This window comes from Cnephaeus nilssonii (assembly GCF_951640355.1).
Source record: "Cnephaeus nilssonii genome assembly, chromosome: 4".
In the NCBI taxonomy this organism is placed as follows: domain Eukaryota; kingdom Metazoa; phylum Chordata; class Mammalia; order Chiroptera; family Vespertilionidae; genus Cnephaeus; species Cnephaeus nilssonii.
The window spans coordinates 84601955-84607585 of NC_137075.1; the positions used below are offsets into that span (position 1 = coordinate 84601955).

The 5631-nt window shown below is 45.1% G+C and overlaps 1 pseudogene across 1 annotated transcript; it reads right to left on the reverse strand.

The window, feature by feature from the left end:
* Window positions 1-4105: 4105 nt before the first annotated feature.
* LOC307098704 (large ribosomal subunit protein mL51-like) lies at window positions 4106-4558 on the reverse strand (annotated as a pseudogene). Its single transcript has one exon. The product of its transcript is annotated as a large ribosomal subunit protein mL51-like (transcript).
* Window positions 4559-5631: the final 1073 nt, after the last annotated feature.

Below are 5631 nucleotides of genomic sequence, written 5' to 3' on the forward strand. Positions count from 1 at the left end.
CATTGTCTCAGTGTATAGTATTATATTGGAGATAATCATTTCCACATCACTATCACTAGTGATGGATCTAACACTTAAATTCTAACCATAGGCTTCTTCAATTAAGAATCCAGCCTGGGAGACTTCAAATTCATTGATGTTATGATATGCTTAGGTAGGAAATTTTGCAAGCAAATGAGGCAACAGTTTTTGCAGGTGTCTTCAATGGTTCAAAGGCCATTGATAAGAAAGAACATAGATATATATTTTAACCCTCTTTGAATCATATGAATTAAATTATTTTTATTTATTTATTTGTTAATCCTCACCTGAGGATATTTTCTCCATTGATTTTTTTTAGAGGGAGTGGGAGGGAGGGAAAGGAAAAAGAGAGAGAGATTTCTTGCCTCCTGCAAGCATCTGACCCGGGCCAGGGATCAAACCTGCAACCACAGTACATGCCCTTGACCAGTAATCAAACCCGCAACCCTCCAGTGTGCAGGCCAACACTCTGACCACTGAGAAACACTGGCCAGGGCTAAAATTTTTAAAATTAAAATGTATTTTAGTGTCAACATAATCATTAATAAAATTGGACTCTTTCCATTTAATACCCAATCTCCCACAACTAAAAGATCTGCTAGTAGGTCCTTATTTTGCAAAGAGAGCCTGGTACCCATTTGATGTGGACCTAATAACTTTAGTAAAAAGAAATTTTATAAAACAATAGTAATCCCAGCATCATCAAAATGCTTTATGACATGCCTTTTTACATGTGGTATTACACAGATGTTATAGAAAGACCTTTTCTTAATAGTTTATAATATAAGCTATCACATAATAATAGCTAGTAATTGTAATTTGTTGATAATTACCTAGTATATACCACACTGGGTTTGTTTGTTTGTTTTTTGAGGTATTTTTGCATGTTTATTAACTGACCTGACTAGAAAGCACTTAGATTATGTTATACATATTCATTATTCTGAAATGTCAATAGTCCTTGATCTAAAGATATAGAAACCTCATTTTAATACTTGTAAACATTTTTCCTTGTAACCAGGGTAAGATCCCTATAGGGCCTAGAAAAAACTTATTTGGGGCCCTCAATAGAAAAATCAATAAGAATTTGGAATCTACACTAATAAAAGTGTAGATTCACTATGCCCACCAGCCAATCAGGAGGGAATATGCAAATTAGAAGGCCAAAGATGGCGGCCGCCCAGCTGCTCCAGGCTTGGAGTGGCCAGGCGGGGCAGGATGCCTGCTATGAGAGGGAGGGTGGGGGGCGAAGGGATCTACAGGAGCGGCACTCCGGCTTCAGCGAAGATGAAGACTGCAGACCCCGGAGTCCGCAACGAAGACGAAGATGGCAGACTCCGGCCAGAGTCTGCAGCAAAGACGAAGGCAGCAGACTCCGGCTGGAGCGAAGGCCTGGGTCCCAGGTGTCGGAGGAAAACTGGTGCTGGAAGCCAAGGGAAGGAAGGCCTATTGCATGAATCTCTTCGTGCAATGGGCCTCTAGTCCTATATAATAAAGAGATAACATGCAAATGGTCATCACACCCTCACACTGTCAAGCGTAATGGCTCAGACACTCAACACTGGGGAGAGGAGACCAGCCAGGCACAGATGAGCTCACGAGAGAGGAATGGGGACCAGCCAGGCTGTGGCCCAGGAGAGGGACAAGCCGCCCGCCCCGCGGTCCCGGGTGCCTGCGGCTGCAGCCCAGGTGAAGCCACCCGCCCATGGTCCCCTGCGGCTGCAGCCGGGCCAGGCAAAGCCAGCCCGAGTCCTGGGTGCCTGTGGCTGGCCAGAGGGAGGGAAGCCCGGGTCCCGGGTGCCTGCGATTGGCCAGAGGGGGGAATCCTGGGTCCCGAGTGTGGGGCGAGGCAGAGGTGGTTAGGAGTGATCAGGCCAGCAGGGGAGCAGTTAGGGGCGATCAGGCCGGTAGGGAAGCAGTTAGGGGAGATCAGGCAGGCAGGCAGAGGTGGTTAGGGATGATCAGGCAGGCAGAGGTGGTTAGGGGCAATCAGGCAGGCAGGCAGGCGAGCGGTTAGGAGCCAGCAGTCCCAGATTGTGAGAGGCAGTCGGATATCCCCCGAGGGGTCCTGGATTAGAGAGGGTGCAGGCCGGGCTGAGGGGACCCCCTCCCATGCACGGATTTCGTGCACCAGGCCTCTAGTATGAATATTAGTAGAAATGTAGGTATTTTTTAGAATGAGAAACAGTCACAACAAAATATAAATTTTAAAAAGCTAATAAATATAAATATCACAAAATTCAGAAACTAAATTATATTATTTTTTAAATCTTTATTGCTGAGAGTATTATAGATTTCTCCCCCTTTCCCCCCATTGTCTCCCTCCACCTGGTTCCCACTCCACAGGCCTTCACCACACTATTGTCTGTGACTGTGGGCAATGCATATCTATATATATAAAACCCTAATATGCAAATAGACCAAATGGCGGAACAACTGAACAACCGGTTGCTATGACATGCACTGACCATGGGGGGTGGGGGGGTTCGCGGAACATGGTGGGCATTGGCAGCAGGCAGCAGAGCGTGGAACATGGTGGGCATCGGCCATAGCGGGATGGTGGAGCAGGTGAGCGAGGACGCCAGACCAAGGCGGGGCGCTGGTCACTGTCATCGTGGCAAACCTCTGATGGTTACTGAAAATTCTTTGCTCCCGCCAGGTGCTCACACCTGCTGCTGGTGCCCACCCTGCTCATAACCGCTGCCAGCGCCCAGTGCTGGCCCCGATAATCCCTCAGGGCTTCTCCACCTCCCCCTGTTCCTGAGGGGCAATTGGGGCTGGCAGCCACCTCTCACACCTGCTGCTGGTGCCGGCCCCAATTGCTCCGTGCTGTCAGCGGGTGCGAGCGGGGCCAGTGCCGTCAGCGCGTGGGAGCAGCGGTGGCAGGAGCAGGGCTGCTGCCAGTCAGGGGACAGGGGCTGTGGCAAGAGTGGCTGGGCTGGGATGCGGAGGATGGGCCAAGACCCACCCCTGTGCCCACTGCATCCTCACAGTCCACAGTTCCTTTCAAGGTGTACGAATTCGTGCACTGGGCCCCTAGTATGCATGTAAATCCTTTGGTTAATCTCTTCCTAAATTTTCTATTTCCCCCTTTCCTCTGAGGTTCTTCAGTCTATTCCATGTGTCCATGCCTCTGTATCTATTTAGTTTACCATTTTATTTTGTTCATTAGATTCCACATGTAAGTGAGATCATGTGATATTTGTCTTTCTCTGACTGGCTTATTTCTTTTAGCTTAATAATCTCCAGGTCTCTCCATGCTGTCTCAAAGGGTAAGAGATCCTTCTTTTTATAGCTGCATAGTGTTCCATTGTGTAAATGTACCACAGTTTTTTTTATCCACTCATCTACTGATGGGTACTTGAGCTGTTTCCACATCTTAGCTATTGTAAATAATGCTGCTATGAACATAGGGGTGCATATATTCTTTCTAACTGGTGTTTTGGAGTTCTTAGGATATAATCCTAAAAGTGGGATCACTGGGTCAAAGGCAGTTTCATTTTTAATTTTTTGAGGAAACTCAATACTGTTTTCCATAGTGGCTGCACCAGTCTGCATCCCCACCAGCACTACACTAGGGTTCCTTTTTCTCCACATCCTCGCCAGCACCTGTTGTTTATTGATTTATTGATAGTAGCCATTCTAGTATGAATGGTATTTTGGCAGGTGATGACCTACACAACCTTAACAAACGCATCAGCTATCAGCTAATGGCAGGTGTGAGGTGATACCTCATTGTAGTTTTATTTTTATTTTTTTAAATCTATTTCTTTATTGATTTCAGAGAGGAAGAGAGAATGAGAGATAGAAACATCAATGATGAGAATCATTGATTGGCTGCCTCCTGCACACTCCCCACTGGGGATCGAGCTGCAACCCAGGCATGTGCCCTGGGCCAGAATTGAACCTGGGACCCCTCAGTTTGCAGGCTGATGCTCTATCCGCTGAGCCAAGCCAGCTAGGGCTCATTGTAGTTTTAATTTGCATCTCTCTGATGTTAGTGACGTTAAGCATTTTTTCATATGTCTCTTGCCATTTGTATGTCCTCTTTTTTTTTTTTCTAAAGAAGCCTCAATTTATTACGGAGAGCATACAAATTCCTTTCCTCATAGGAAAAAAAGTACTATTTCCCTTCACCTGGATGTTAGATATGCCTCTTTCACAGTCCCCAGCTTACTCTTCTACCGGTACTTTCCACGTCGGTTAAAATGTTTGTAGAGATAGCTGATGCGTTTGTTAAGGTTGTGTAGGTCATCACTGAACATCCAATTTCCAACCATTCCCTTCTTTCGGATACAATGCTGCAATTCATTCCCCTTGGGGCCCTTGGGGTGCTTTTCAAAATTTCCCAGGATCCCGATGTTATCATACACCCAAACATGGCCCTCTTCTTGTTCCAACGATCAACCACTTTGGGGGACAGGATGGTGAGCCTTACAAAATACAAGTCAGGATCACCCAGAGAGAAACTTCTGCAGGCCTGGGGCACCCAGCTCCATAGGCGCCTTCCTGAGTCCACAGCGAGGCACCCTGCCATTGTTCTGTCTCTCCTCTGCAACAGCATACAGCTATGGCAGAGTGCTGGCCAAACGTGACCTTCGAGGAGATGACAGGAACCGCTCATGCTGCCCTCACATGGGTATTAGGTGAAAGCAGCCATCTTGGGCCTTACCCAGCTGTATGTCCTCTTTAGAGAAGTATCTATTCAGGTCCTTTGCCATTTAAAAAATATATATTTTATTGAGTTCAGAAGGGAAGGGAGAGGGAGAGAGAGATAGAAACATCGATGATGAGAGAGAATCATTGATCAGCTGTCTCCTGCATGCTCCACCCTGGGGATTGAGCCCGCAACCTGGGCTTGTGCCCCAACCAGGAATTGAACCATGACCTCTTGATTCATAGATCAATGCTAAACCATTGAGCAATGCTGGCTGGGCCCTTTGCCCATTTTTTAATTGGATTGTTTGTTTTCCTTTTGTTGAGTTGTATGAGTTCTTTACATATTTTAGAAATTAACTACTTATCAGATGCATTACTGGCAAATATATTCTCTCATGTAGTGGGTTCCCTTTTCATTTTGATGCTCATTTCTTTTGCTGTGCAGAAGCTTTTTAATTTGATGTAGTCCCATTTATTTATTTTTCCCTTTGTTTCTCTTGACCTTTGTATCGGCAAAAATTCTGCTATGTCAGATGTCTGAGATTTTGCTGCCTATGTTTTCTTCTAGGATTTTAATGGTTTCACGAATTACATTTAAGTCTTTATCCATTTTTAATTTATTCTTGTGTATGGTGTATGGACTTGAATAGATACTTCTCTAAAGAGAACATATTAATGGTAAGTTTGTGGTCTACTTTCTTTTCTTTTTTTTTTTTTTTTTTTTTTTTTGCATTTGTCTAATTTTCCCAACACTGATCTTGGTCTAATTGCTGATTGTTCTACAGGCTCCCTCCATAGAGATTATAGGATCTATGACAGGGATAGTAGCCAGAGAGAAAAACAGAGTTTCAGAAGCTTTTGTAAATACTACCAGTAATACATACATATGAGTGCAAAGGTACATATGAATTTATTTGTCAACCTGTAGAGCCAGCAATACCCAAGCACATA